The sequence below is a fragment of the Pseudophryne corroboree genome, chromosome 4 (assembly GCF_028390025.1).
Source record: "Pseudophryne corroboree isolate aPseCor3 chromosome 4, aPseCor3.hap2, whole genome shotgun sequence".
NCBI lineage: Eukaryota > Metazoa > Chordata > Amphibia > Anura > Myobatrachidae > Pseudophryne > Pseudophryne corroboree.
In genome coordinates this window covers 256,297,042-256,312,891 of record NC_086447.1, presented here as the reverse complement: position 1 = coordinate 256,312,891, position 15,850 = coordinate 256,297,042, and the positions used below count along the sequence as shown (strand labels likewise).

The following is a 15,850-nucleotide window of genomic DNA, read 5'->3' as shown; positions in this document are numbered from 1 at the left end:
ACATACAAGGTTAATGAAAGACAGACAGGGCCTGATCATAAAAGCTTACAGTAAAGTGTAAGTAAATATGGGGTGGGGGTATTTTTGAGATTTCACCTCATTTATAAAATATTAAATAATCATCCAATTATCATAATTAAGGACTGTAAGTAGCATAACCATGACAACGCCATACAAAGCAATTTATTCAACCATTATAGTAATTTAGTGTAAAATAGCTTGGAGCCCATAATAATCAGAACGTCATGCTCAACTGCTTTGCTTGTTAAATCACTATTTAACACATTTTTTAGTATTTTATTTCTGAGCTTGATAATCGTATGATTATATCATAACTTCATTTAAAGGAAATTAAACTTGATAAATGTGTTCAGGAATTTGTCTAAATACAAGATTATCTGTCGGTTTCACACAGAAGCATCCTATTCTACAAAACATAATTTAGCACTGTATTCTGCATACACATATAGAAGAATCCAATTCCTGATACTAATGCGATGTGCTGTTTTGTAAAAGCACATTGTATCCTGCCGGCATCGCCAGTTTTCCATTGCACTCCATAGAGGAGCGAGAGACAGCACTACCGTAATGTCAGCACTACCGTAATTGGCTGATACAGTGTGTGTGCAATCGGGCATCAAGGCGATTCCTGCAGCATTTTATTCCCCAGAAGACAAAACATAAGGACATCAAAGAAAAGCAGACCGGTAGTAGCTGATAATAACACATTCTCTGTTCCACAACAGTTCAGCAGTTGGATCATGGAGAGCGTGAGGTTCCCAAACTCTGCTGTATATAGAATACACTCAGCCATATCTAATTGTGTATGTGCTGCCCAGGTATAAAGGGTTTATATAATCTTCCTCTTTGTGCTTTATGTGTATAATACTGATCATTTATTTGTAGACCAGCACAGTTTTTTTAGTGCTTTTGCAATTTTAGTTGATTTATTTTATTAGGATTTTATAAATGATACCTAGCCAGTGATTAGAGGAGTTGCTTACCACTTAGCATCAGGATTACAGCAGCATAGAAGCCGTTTAAAAGGTTTGCAGACATACCCTATGGTGCACTCCTACCCCCTTAACTTAATGTGATTAAAGCCAACAAATACATTTGAACACACTTCTTTTTGCAGGTTCAGTATGATATACCAATGGACGGGATGCCAGCGGTCAGAATCCCGACAGCGGCATCCCGGCCATCAGAATCCTGACAGCCCCTCCAAAAGTACCCTAACCCTCCCCTGCCCCCTACCCTAACCCTCCCCGGTGGTGCCTAACCCTAACCAACCCCCTTGCCTAAGCCCAACCCTCCCCCCTTGGTGTCTAACCCTAGCCTCCCCTTCCAGGTGGCTAACCCCCCCCTCCCCCGGTAGCTAACCATACACACACCCCTCCCCCGCGTGTCAGAATGCGAGCGCATCCCGCTGAAAGAAGGTTCGGGATTCCGGGTGTTGGTATTTTGACGCCGGGAATCCTTAGCTCTGTCGGATTTCATTGTCAGCATTATGCCATCGGTCGGGATTCTGTTGTTGGTATTTCCCCTTTTTGCACATACTGTAGGAGTGTCATTGTTGTATTTTGCAATACGGGTCTGTTATTTTACACCAATTACCAACGTTAATTATGTACAGTAGGGACTCTCCAGATCTTAAGGTGTGTACACACGGTGAGATTTATCCTTGCGATTTTGACTATATAGTCAAAATCACTAGGAAAGTTAGTGCAAATCACACTGTGTTAGGCAGCTTGCGATACCGATGCTCACTCCCGCGGGGTCGGTATCGCACGGAAAGATAGACTGTGCACTTAAGTCAATCTTGCCTATCTAGTGTACTTTCTAGTACAAAGTATAGTCAAATTTGCCACTTAGTCAAAATCGCACGTAGTAAAAATCGATGGTACAGATAGTAACAATCGGTGCTTCTGGGCTCTGGGGGAGTTCAGGGGAAATCACAAAGCCAAAATCGGAGACAGATAATATCTCACTGTGTGTATGTGCCTTTACAAGATAAGGCTGAAAAGTTGGCTACAACTGTGTCAATTGCATGCATATGGTTGATTAGACACACCCTCCTACATCTCCTTTGCTGTCAAAAAATATAGCGAAACTGCAAAAATCTGTTTTGATCCAGCTAAACTTAACCATAAAGTCTACCTAAAGGTTACTCCATGCACCTTGCAGTTGATTCTGGCATTTGTTGAGCACTTTCATTGTCCACAGCCAGTAGATACACATTTTCGTGTGTGCATTATATTAGAGGGCAGCTTTATAAAGCGGGTGTTATAATGCAATGGATACAGATAAATGTTTTATTTACAGAATATGAGTGGAAGCAAGTGAGGGTTGTGTTAAAAAGAGAACGGTTTGCAAAACACCCCAATTCATTTAAAACTTTCAAACAACTGTATAAATTAGTTAATCTAAATAACACTGCCTAATGTTACCCCCAGGAAACACTGGAGAGCTTTTCCATCATCTAGTTTTAATGGTGGAATAATTTTAGAGAGGTTTTGAATATTGTGGCACTTTTGTAAGATCAGATATCTAAAAAGTATCCCATAAATATTAAAATATGCTCCCTAATATGTCCTGCTGTCAGTGGGTTGGGCACATGCAGACAGAGGCTCTGCTTGTAAAAATTCCCCTGAGAGCCTGCTGCAGCTTTTCTGTGCCTTGCCATATGTCCAGCCAGAGGGTATATCATAGACATTTATTATACAGTAGTTGCACATGTCACACGTAGCTGGCTGTTAATGAGTACCTGCAAAAAACATCCAAAAGCCATTATGGGTCTGATACAGAGAGAGCACTATGCTGGATGGCGTGGCACAGTTTGTGCCTTTGAGCATGCAGAACGTGGCTGGGTAGATGCATTCTCAAGTAGGTAGTGTTCTATGTTGGTATGTACATGCTAATGCTGCTCAAGAAGACCGGTAACTCTGCAACTATGTGCCTGTTAGGAGGTGTATAGCTCTCGCACCTGCTACAAGGCAGGTGCAAATACACACTGATGATGATGATGACTTGTTGTAAATTAGGTGTATATAATGCTGGTGCTGAGACATACTGTATGCATCTCTTGGGCTGTAAGGGTTCACGTGCAGGCCCCTCTTTCTTTGTGCTGTCCTCCCAGCACTATCCCTGCCACCAGTGCGTATATGTTCCCCTATCACCAGTGACTTTGATCATGTCTGCCTGCCCACTCATTGGGGTCATGGTGTAAGCGTACTGTGTGCATGCTCCAAAGATAGAGATCAGCTTTTGTACATGCACTGTATCAGGTATCTGCACATGGACGGAGATTGCTATTTCCTATGGGTTCATCTGTCCATCGATGGACCACACTATCCGTGAAATGGTTGTTTCTGGGCAGTAACTGGGCGCTGACCATGCGATCACACAGAACTCCTTTTTCAGGTAGGCATGTGGCGGGCGTGTTGGGTGGCTTTCGTGCTCATTTGCAACATGCGAAAGGAGATTGGACATCTCCTTCAGATGGTTCATAGATACCCAGCATGGGGCTGGTGTAAGTCCAGATCTTAATGATGGTGACTGCGGCAGCCGACATGAGAACAATTGGTGGGATAGGCTTCCACATGCAGTCGTACAGACATTTACTATACAAAGGCGGCAAAAGGGTTTCTATAATGGGGGCATATGTAGTGCACATGGTCCCCTGGGTCCAGGGGACACTGCACACCATGCACCTATATATTATACTTACCCCTCTGGAGTCCCACAGCGGCAGCCCTGCGCTGCAGACACAAATCACTTGGAAAATGTCCGCCGCACCCATTTCTGAGTGATATGCGCACTGGAGATTTCCCCGGTAACAAGGCACAGGGGGGATGCTCAGTGTCAGTGGGTACAGGTGGGGCTGCATAGTACCAGTGTACACAAGGTGGGGGCACAGGAGAGATGCAGTGTGTCAGTGGGCACAGATGGGGCTGCATACATAGTACCAATATACACAGGGTGGGGGCACAGGGGGGATGCTCAGTGTCAGTGGGCACAGATGGGGCTGCATAGTACCAATATACACAGGGTGGGGGTACAGGGGGGATGCTCAGTGTCAGTGGGCACAGGTGGGCTGCACAGTACCAGTGTACGCAGGGTGGGGACACAGGGGAGATGCACAGTGTCAGTGGGCACAGATGGTGCTGCATAGTACCAATATACACAGGGTGGGAGCACAGGGGAGATGTACAGTGTCAGTGGGCACAGATGGTGCTGCATAGTACCAATATACACAGGGTGGGGGCACAGGGGAGATGTACAGTGTCAGTGGGCACAGATGGTGCTGCATAGTACCAGTATACACAGGGTGGGAGCACAGGGGAGATGTACGGTGTCAGTGGGCACAGATGGGGCTGCATAGTACCAATATACACAGGGTGGGGGCACAGGGAGGATGCTCAGTGTCAGTGAGCACAGGTGGCCTGCACAGTACCAGTGTACACAGGGTGGGGACACAGGGGAGATGCACAGTGTCAGTGGGCACAGATGGGGCTGCATAGTACCAATATACACAGGGGGGATGCTCAGTGTCAGTGGGCATAGGTGGGCTGCACAGTACCAGTGTACACAGGGTGGGGACACAGGGGAGATGCACAGTGTCAGTGGGCACAGATGGTGCTGCATAGTACCAGTATACACAGGGTGGGAGCACGGGGGGATGCTCAGTGTCAGTGGGCACAGGTGGGCTGCATAGAACCAGTGTACACAGGGGGGATGCATGGTGACAGTGGGCACAGGTGGGCTTCATAGTACCAGTGTACACAGGGTGGGGACACAGGGGAGATGCACAGTGTCAGTAGGCACAGGTGGGCTGTACAGAACCAGTGTACATAGTGTGGAGGCACAGGGGGGACGGCACAGTGTTACTGTACATGGGGGTAGAGCTTTACAGTGGCAGTGTCTACAAGGTGGAGGCAGAGGTGGAGCTATATAGTTTAATACCAATGTAATACTGTGTACCTGCTTCAGTTTACAGACAGCTGCTGACTCCTAGTACAATATATCCGGAGGTGAAGCTGGCCCAGAAGTTCATCCTTTATGCAGGGAATTCACTTAGCACTATTACAAACTGCTCCTAACTGCACTGGCCTATGCCCTCCTCCATAGTCTAGCAGAAGGAAGAGCAGCCTGACTTTTCCAATAAGCCCCGACCCCTTTATCCACTCTTCGATCACTAGGATCCTGGGAAAGGACACCTGGCCTCCCATTGGTCAGCGGTGGCCATTTTCTTATAGCCTGCTGTGGGGGCAGCCATTTTCTGCTAAGCCCTGCTGCTTAGCAGCCAGGCAGGGGGGTTAAATGTTATAACTCAGAGAAGGAGGACCACTGCTTGCCTCCCGCAGCCAGACGGCCCTGGACCACTTACATTTTACTGGCTCAGGCGGCAGATGGCATTCAAGGTGGAAATAAGTAGAGATGAGCGGGTTCGGTTTCTCTGAATCCGAACCCGCCCGAACTTCATGTTTTTTTTCACGGGTCCGAGCGACTCGGATCTTCCCGCCTTGCTCGGTTAACCCGAGCGCGCCCGAACGTCATCATGACGCTGTCGGATTCTCGCGAGGCTCGGATTCTATCGCGAGACTCGGATTCTATATAAGGAGCCGCGCGTCGCCGCCATTTTCACACGTGCATTGAGATTGATAGGGAGAGGACGTGGCTGGCGTCCTCTCCATTTAGATTATAAGAGAGAGAGATTTACTGGAGCTTAGGACTAGGAGGAGTACTGTAGAAGTGTAGAGAGTGCAGAGAGTTTACTAGTGAGTGACCACCAGACAGTGCAGTTTATTTAATATATCCGTTCTCTGCCTGAAAAAAGCGATACACACAGTGACTCAGTCACATACCATATCTGTGTGCACTGCTCAGGCTCAGCCCAGTGTGCTGCATCATCTATATATATTATATATCTGTCTGACTGCTCAGCTCACACAGCTTATAATTGTGGGGGAGACTGGGGAGCACTGCAGTGCCAGTTATAGGTTATAGCAGGAGCCAGGAGTACATAATATTATATAGTGAGTGACCACCAGACAGTGCAGTTTATTTAATATATCCGTTCTCTGCCTGAAAAAAGCGATACACACAGTGACTCAGTCACATACCATATCTGTGTGCACTGCTCAGGCTCAGCCCAGTGTGCTGCATCATCTATATATATTATATATCTGTCTGACTGCTCAGCTCACACAGCTTATAATTGTGGGGGAGACTGGGGAGCACTGCAGTGCCAGTTATAGGTTATAGCAGGAGCCAGGAGTACATAATATTATATAGTGAGTGACCACCAGACAGTGCAGTTTATTTAATATATCCGTTCTCTGCCTGAAAAAAGCGATACACACAGTGACTCAGTCACATACCATATCTGTGTGCACTGCTCAGGCTCAGCCCAGTGTGCTGCATCATCTATATATATTATATATCTGTCTGACTGCTCAGCTCACACAGCTTATAATTGTGGGGGAGACTGGGGAGCACTGCAGTGCCAGTTATAGGTTATAGCAGGAGCCAGGAGTACATAATATTATATTAAAATTAAACAGTGCACACTTTTGCTGCAGGAGTGCCACTGCCAGTGTGACTGACCAGTGACCTGACCACACTGACCACCAGTATAGTTAGTAGTATACTTATATTGTGATTGCCTGAAAAAGTTAAACACTCGTCGTGTGACTTCACTTGTGTGTTGTTGTTTTTTTTATTCTATAAAAATAAAACTCATTCTGCTGACAGACAGTGTCCAGCAGGTCCGTCATTATATAATATATAATATATACCTGTCCGGCTGCAGTAGTGATATATATATATTTTTTATATCATTTATCATCCAGTCGCAGCAGACACAGTACGGTAGTTCACGGCTGTGGCTACCTCTGTGTCTGCACTCGGCAGGCAGTCCGTCCATAATTGTATACCACCTAACCGTGGGTTTTTTTTCTTCTTTATACATACATACTACTACGACATCTCTTTATCAACCAGTCTATATTAGCAGCAGACACAGTACAGTACGGTAGTTCACGGCTGTGGCTACCTCTGTGTCTGCACTCGGCAGGCAGTCCGTCCATAATTGTATACCACCTAACCGTGGTTTTTTTTTCTTTCTTCTTTATACATACATAGTTACATAGACATCTCTTTATCAACCAGTCTATATTAGCAGCAGACACAGTACAGTACGGTAGTTCACGGCTGTGGCTACCTCTGTGTCTGCACTCGGCAGGCAGTCCGTCCATAATTGTATACCACCTAACCGTGGTTTTTTTTTCTTTCTTCTTTATACATACATAGTTACATAGACATCTCTTTATCAACCAGTCTATATTAGCAGCAGACACAGTACAGTACGGTAGTTCACGGCTGTGGCTACCTCTGTGTCTGCACTCGGCAGGCAGTCCGTCCATAATTGTATACCACCTAACCGTGGTTTTTTTTTCTTTCTTCTTTATACATACATAGTTACTACGACATCTCTTTATCAACCAGTCTATATTAGCAGCAGACACAGTACAGTACGGTAGTTCATGGCTGTGGCTACCTCTGTGTCTGCACTCGGCAGGCAGTCCGTCCATAATTGTATACCACCTAACCGTGGTTTTTTTTTCTTTCTTCTTTATACATACATAGTTACTACGACATCTCTTTATCAACCAGTCTATATTAGCAGCAGACACAGTACAGTACGGTAGTTCACGGCTGTGGCTACCTCTGTGTCTGCACTCGGCAGGCAGTCCATCCATAATTGTATACCACCTAACCGTGGTTTTTTTTTCTTTCTTCTTTATACATACATAGTTACATAGACATCTCTTTATCAACCAGTCTATATTAGCAGCAGACACAGTACAGTACGGTAGTTCACGGCTGTGGCTACCTCTGTGTCTGCACTCGGCAGGCAGTCCATAATTGTATACTAGTATCCATCTCCATTGTTTACCTGAGGTGCCTTTTAGTTGTGCCTATTAAAATATGGAGAACAAAAATGTTGAGGTTCCAAAATTAGGGAAAGATCAAGATCCACTTCCACCTCGTGCTGAAGCTGCTGCCACTAGTCATGGCCGAGACGATGAAATGCCAGCAACGTCGTCTGCCAAGGCCGATGCCCAATGTCATAGTACAGAGCATGTCAAATCCAAAACACCAAATATCAGTAAAAAAAGGACTCCAAAACCTAAAATAAAATTGTCGGAGGAGAAGCGTAAACTTGCCAATATGCCATTTACCACACGGAGTGGCAAGGAACGGCTGAGGCCCTGGCCTATGTTCATGGCTAGTGGTTCAGCTTCACATGAGGATGGAAGCACTCAGCCTCTCGCTAGAAAACTGAAAAGACTCAAGCTGGCAAAAGCACCGCAAAGAACTGTGCGTTCTTCGAAATCCCAAATCCACAAGGAGAGTCCAATTGTGTCGGTTGCGATGCCTGACCTTCCCAACACTGGACGTGAAGAGCATGCGCCTTCCACCATTTGCACGCCCCCTGCAAGTGCTGGAAGGAGCACCCGCAGTCCAGTTCCTGATAGTCAGATTGAAGATGAAGATGTTGAAGTACACCAGGATGAGGAGGATATGGGTGTTGCTGGCGCTGGGGAGGAAATTGACCAGGAGGATTCTGATGGTGAGGTGGTTTGTTTAAGTCAGGCACCCGGGGAGACACCTGTTGTCCGTGGGAGGAATATGGCCGTTGACATGCCTGGTGAAAATACCAAAAAAATCAGCTCTTCAGTGTGGAGGTATTTCAACAGAAAAGCGGACAACAGGTGTCAAGCCGTGTGTTGCCTTTGTCAAGCTGTAATAAGTAGGGGTAAGGACGTTAACCACCTCGGAACATCCTCCCTTATACGTCACCTGCAGCGCATTCATAATAAGTCAGTGACAAGTTCAAAAACTTTGGGCGACAGCGGAAGCAGTCCACTGACCAGTAAATCCCTTCCTCTTGTAACCAAGCTCACGCAAACCACCCCACCAACTCCCTCAGTGTCAATTTCCTCCTTCCCCAGGAATGCCAATAGTCCTGCAGGCCATGTCACTGGCAATTCTGACGAGTCCTCTCCTGCCTGGGATTCCTCCAATGCATCCTTGCGTGTAACGCCTACTGCTGCTGGCGCTGCTGTTGTTGCTGCTGGGAGTCGATGGTCATCCCAGAGGGGAAGTCGTAAGCCCACTTGTACTACTTCCAGTAAGCAATTGACTGTCCAACAGTCCTTTGCGAGGAAGATGAAATATCACAGCAGTCATCCTGCTGCAAAGCGGATAACTGAGGCCTTGACAACTATGTTGGTGTTAGACGTGCGTCCGGTATCCGCCGTTAGTTCACAGGGAACTAGACAATTTATTGAGGCAGTGTGCCCCCGTTACCAAATACCATCTAGGTTCCACTTCTGTAGGCAGGCGATACCGAGAATGTACACGGACGTCAGAAAAAGACTCACCAGTGTCCTAAAAAATGCAGTTGTACCCAATGTCCACTTAACCACGGACATGTGGACAAGTGGAGCAGGGCAGGGTCAGGACTATATGACTGTGACAGCCCACTGGGTAGATGTATGGACTCCCGCCGCAAGAACAGCAGCGGCGGCACCAGTAGCAGCATCTCGCAAACGCCAACTCTTTCCTAGGCAGGCTACGCTTTGTATCACCGCTTTCCAGAATACGCACACAGCTGAAAACCTCTTACGGCAACTGAGGAAGATCATCGCGGAATGGCTTACCCCAATTGGACTCTCATGTGGATTTGTGGCATCGGACAACGCCAGCAATATTGTGTGTGCATTAAATATGGGCAAATTCCAGCACGTCCCATGTTTTGCACATACCTTGAATTTGGTGGTGCAGAATTTTTTAAAAAACGACAGGGGCGTGCAAGAGATGCTGTCGGTGGCCAGAAGAATTGCGGGACACTTTCGGCGTACAGGCACCACGTACAGAAGACTGGAGCACCACCAAAAACTACTGAACCTGCCCTGCCATCATCTGAAGCAAGAAGTGGTAACGAGGTGGAATTCAACCCTCTATATGCTTCAGAGGTTGGAGGAGCAGCAAAAGGCCATTCAAGCCTATACAATTGAGCACGATATAGTAGGTGGAATGCACCTGTCTCAAGCGCAGTGGAGAATGATTTCAACGTTGTGCAAGGTTCTGATGCCCTTTGAACTTGCCACACGTGAAGTCAGTTCAGACACTGCCAGCCTGAGTCAGGTCATTCCCCTCATCAGGCTTTTGCAGAAGAAGCTGGAGACATTGAAGGAGGAGCTAACACGGAGCGATTCCGCTAAGCATGTGGGACTTGTGGATGGAGCCCTTAATTCGCTTAACAAGGATTCACGGGTGGTCAATCTGTTGAAATCAGAGCACTACATTTTGGCCACCGTGCTCGATCCTAGATTTAAAGCCTACCTTGGATCTCTCTTTCCGGCAGACACAAGTCTGCTGGGGTTGAAAGACCTGCTGGTGACAAAATTGTCAAGTCAAGCGGAACGCGACCTGTCAACATCTCCTCCTTCACATTCTCCCGCAACTGGGGGTGCGAGGAAAAGGCTCAGAATTCCGAGCCCACCCGCTGGCGGTGATGCAGGGCAGTCTGGAGCGACTGCTGATGCTGACATCTGGTCCGGACTGAAGGACCTGACAACGATTACGGACATGTCGTCTACTGTCACTGCATATGATTCTCTCAACATTGATAGAATGGTGGAGGATTATATGAGTGACCGCATCCAAGTAGGCACGTCACACAGTCCGTACTTATACTGGCAGGAAAAAGAGGCAATTTGGAGGCCCTTGCACAAACTGGCTTTATTCTACCTAAGTTGCCCTCCCACAAGTGTGTACTCCGAAAGAGTGTTTAGTGCCGCCGCTCACCTTGTCAGCAATCGGCGTACGAGGTTACATCCAGAAAATGTGGAGAAGATGATGTTCATTAAAATGAATTATAATCAATTCCTCCGCGGAGACATTGACCAGCAGCAATTGCCTCCACAAAGTACACAGGGAGCTGAGATGGTGGATTCCAGTGGGGACGAATTGATAATCTGTGAGGAGGGGGATGTACACGGTGATATATCGGAGGGTGATGATGAGGTGGACATCTTGCCTCTGTAGAGCCAGTTTGTGCAAGGAGAGATTAATTGCTTCTTTTTTGGGGGGGGTCCAAACCAACCCGTCATATCAGTCACAGTCGTGTGGCAGACCCTGTCACTGAAATGATGGGTTGGTTAAAGTGTGCATGTCCTGTTTTGTTTATACAACATAAGGGTGGGTGGGAGGGCCCAAGGACAATTCCATCTTGCACCTCTTTTTTCTTTTCTTTTTCTTTGCATCATGTGCTGATTGGGGAGGGTTTTTTGGAAGGGACATCCTGCGTGACACTGCAGTGCCACTCCTAAATGGGCCCGGTGTTTGTGTCGGCCACTAGGGTCGCTAATCTTACTCACACAGCTACCTCATTGCGCCTCTTTTTTTCTTTGCGTCATGTGCTGTTTGGGGAGGGTTTTTTGGAAGGGACATCCTGCGTGACACTGCAGTGCCACTCCTAGATGGGCCCGGTGTTTGTGTCGGCCACTAGGGTCGCTAATCTTACTCACACAGCTACCTCATTGCGCCTCTTTTTTTCTTTGCGTCATGTGCTGTTTGGGGAGGGTTTTTTGGAAGGGCCATCCTGCGTGACACTGCAGTGCCACTCCTAGATGGGCCCGGTGTTTGTGTCGGCCACTAGGGTCGCTTATCTTACTCACACAGCTACCTCATTGCGCCTCTTTTTTTCTTTGCGTCATGTGCTGTTTGGGGAGGGTTTTTTGGAAGGGACATCCTGCGTGACACTGCAGTGCCACTCCTAGATGGGCCCGGTGTTTGTGTCGGCCACTAGGGTCGCTTATCTTACTCACACAGCGACCTCGGTGCAAATTTTAGGACTAAAAATAATATTGTGAGGTGTGAGGTATTCAGAATAGACTGAAAATGAGTGGAAATTATGGTTATTGAGGTTAATAATACTATGGGATCAAAATGACCCCCAAATTCTATGATTTAAGCTGTTTTTTAGGGTTTTTTGAAAAAAACACCCGAATCCAAAACACACCCGAATCCGACAAAAAAAATTCGGTGAGGTTTTGCCAAAACGCGTTCGAACCCAAAACACGGCCGCGGAACCGAACCCAAAACCAAAACACAAAACCCGAAAAATTTCAGGCGCTCATCTCTAGAAATAAGCAGCAGCTCTCTCCTTTCTTGCATTAAGGACAAGTAATCACTGTTGCTGTGCATACAGGCTTATTTTATATCTTTTAGTCTACGTGTTTTAATGCATATTACACCATTATTTATAATTACTGCACAAACTGACTCCCTTGTCTCCTGAAATATATTTTAGATCTACTCCCTACATTACCAGAGGAATTCTCCTGGGACTTATACCATATTATATACTGTATGCCTGTAATTTTCATATTTTATGTAAGAGTGACAGACAGTATTAGGGGCAGCCATTACATTACAATTCTACCCAGTTTTTGTTCTCTTTATTTAAGATGGCATGTTCAAATATTTAGGTACATTTCCATGTTTACACTTCCTCAGAACAATTATTTTTGAACCTAGTATCTGCTTCCTCTAAAAAGAGAATACGCTTCCGATGAAACAAAAATAAAAGAAATGCATGTTGGCACTTTGACATGTGTCAAGTGAGTCACAATGCCACTCTGCAAAATCTCATCCTAGATTTTAGAATTAGTATTGCCTTGTTTTGCATAAAGCTGATCTGAGTTTATTAGTGCGCCATCATAAAGCTGATTTGAGTTTATTAGTGCACCATCATAAAGCTGATTTGAGTTTATTAGTGCACCATCATAAAGCTGATCTGAGTATGGTGCTGCAGGCACAGTGGCGCTGCGCTCGCCATGCTGCGGGCACGGTGGCGCCACGCTATTTATTCTCCCTCCAGGAGGGTCGTGGACCCCCAAGTGGGAGAATAGTTGTCAGTATGCCGGCTGTCGGGACTCCGGTGCTGGTATACTGAGCGCCGGGATCCCAACAGCCGGCATACTGAATACCACCGCTATATTCTACATACTGGAATAGTGTGGTTTAATAAGTCTGGACAGGAAAGTGATTGTAAAGCTTGTCCATAAGAGCTGATGGTGGCTAAAACTAAGCATGCTCATGTTTGGCAGCCAGAAAATCCAATGCCAAATCATGGAGAGAAACTGATTACCAGTAATATGCCATTAGAAGTGTATTAACTCTGATTATAAGCGTATTCGCTGGAATATGCCAGCCATTAAAGCTGTCAGATTCAGAGGTGGACGAATGCTGATGTTTGCACAGTTGGACAATGTTTGTTTGGACTGTGCACACTTCTGAGTCGCATTGCACATGTGTCATTATGGATTAAGGACTGGAGCTGTAGTGAGGATTTGGACGCAGAGTGATTGACAGTTATTGAGCATTTGTAAGAGGTAATAAGGGGGGTGGTGAATAAAGTGCAGGCATTTTAGGGGCATGTTGAAGCCAATGACTGTCTTTGGGTGGTATTCAATTCTTTCCACTCCATTCCACACTCGTTCTATTTCTGCTGACGGGTGTAATATTATCATTTCAGCTCACTACCCCCGGGGTAGCAAGGCGCCCTGACCCTTTACATAGCTAAACCTGATTACTATGGGCACAATATGCGCATACTCACTTTAGAACGGAGATTGAGAGTGATATATCATTTGAATACCACCCTTTGTATGCAGTTATAGTGGGTCCACGTCTTAGTTCCGACAGACATTCTGAGAAACCATAGAGTTGCTCAAATGATTGGTGACCAGGCTTAGGGAGTACCTGTACAAATGACAGTATCTGCTGCATTAACATATCTTCTCAATTCCACTGTGTACAAATACCCAGTCGCAACAGGATTTGCGTCCATCTCTGAATCAGGCCCTGACTAACATGTCCTGGCCTTAATTTGTCAGCAGCATATATTCCAAGTAGATTACACAATAGACTCCATTATGACAAAGATGACAATAACATAATTGGAATCAATGTTTTCATTATGTGTGCTGGTGTAAGGTGCTGTTGAGAGTCCACATGCCATTACAGTCCACTGAAACAGATGGTCTCTTTATTAGAAAATACAAAATATAACTGTGTTTGGGGTGGACTGAGATGAAATGGAAAACCTCCTATAGGTCAGTTTTGAAGTAAAACCAATATATGACCAATAGCTAAAATGGATATCTTCCAGACCTTTCAGCCTGAGCCTTCTCTTTTATATTTGTTTATTCAGGGCCTTCACATTTAGCACTGGTCTTTATGATGCATTTGACTTGGAATTTAAATTAATTGTCTACACTTTGGAAGCCTGTTGTGACAAATCTATCTTGCTACAGACAAGTCTTTGTCTAGAATGGGGCTTCAACTCCTTGAACAAGATATTTTGGGCAAGGGAAGGGAATGAAGGAAAGGCTCAGACTGTTTAAAATGAGTTTTAGGAGCCACCTGTTTGAGAATGACATGTGGGCCTTGTAATGAGCCCTGAGCTCAAGTATGAAACTGGCACTGGGGTTCTCGAGGAGTGGCTTCTATTGGCCAATTATACGACAATGGTGTCATTAAAGCTATTTCTCAACTATGTACTGAATTCAATTTGGAGGCCTCTTATTTTTACAGATATCTTCAGCTGCACCATGCTTTGTCCAGTTTTCTAATACCCCTCCACCAGTAAAAGATTCCCCAATCAAAAAGTTGATATTTATAGATTCTCAAAAAAAAAAAAAAATTGGGGGTTTGTATTGTTTTCCCCTGTCTGATCAGCATAATTCTGATCTTCCTGGTCTTAGAGATCAATGGTAGCAGATATTGGCCCTATGAGTGATGACTCCAGGAATCTTGCCATGGCCTCTCCCAGATTTGCTACTACTTCTGTTAAGTTCTGTGAAAAACAGTTGAATTTGCTGAAACCTATCTCACACTAGATAGGCCTCTGAAATTTGCGGGGAGCGCCTCTCACAGCGTAAAGCTTTTAGCAGCACATTTTGGCACATGGTATGGGAGTACTCCTTGGTAGGGGCTTTTTGGAGCAAGGTTACGCGGGTTATAGCTAATACCAGTGTTCCGATCTCAATAATGAATTGTAGAGTCTGTTTTCTAGGAATATTACCTTCTAATGTACTAGATAAATAAACTACACAATGGCCCTCATTCCGAGTTGATCGCTCGCTAGCTACTTTTTGCAGCCATGCAAACGCATAAGCGCCGCCCACCCGGGAGTGTATTTTCGCTTTGCAAGTGTGCGATCGCATGTGCAGCCGAGCGGGACGAAAAAGTTTTTTGCAGTTTCTGAGTAGGTCTGCACTTACTCAGCCTTTGCGATCACTTCAACCTGTCCGGTCCCGGAATTGACGTCAGACACCCGCCCTGCAAACGCCTGCGTTTTCCCTACCACTCCCAGAAAACGGTCAGTTGACACCCATAAACACCCTCTTTCTGTCAATCTACTTGCGAACGGCTGTGCGAATGAAATTGTCGCTAGAAGCATTGCACAGCAACAATGCTGTTTGTACCCGTACGACGTGCAAGCGCAATGCGGTACATACACGTGCGCAGTAGTAACCTGATCGCTGCGCTGCGAAAATCGGCAGCGTGCGATCAACTAGAGATGAGCGGGTTCGGTTCCTCGGAATCCGAACGAACCCGCCCGAACTTCATTTTTTTTTACACGGGGCCGAGCGACTCGGATCTTCCCGCCTTGCTCGGTTAACCCGAGCGCGCCCGAACGTCATCATCCCGCTGTCGGATTCTCGCGAGGCTCGGATTCTATCGCGAGACTCGGATTCTATATAAG

At 46.0% G+C, this 15,850-nt stretch overlaps 2 protein-coding genes across 11 annotated transcripts in view; one reads left to right on the top strand and one right to left on the bottom strand.

Moving 5' to 3' along the window:
- The window catches only part of MED12L (mediator complex subunit 12L), a 1,138,385-nt gene that overhangs the window by 367,266 nt on the left and 755,269 nt on the right, over positions 1-15,850 (bottom strand). The gene's annotated exons all lie outside the window — the stretch shown is intronic.
- P2RY12 (purinergic receptor P2Y12) overlaps positions 1-15,850 on the top strand; it is a 160,570-nt gene that overhangs the window by 34,012 nt on the left and 110,708 nt on the right. The gene's annotated exons all lie outside the window — the stretch shown is intronic.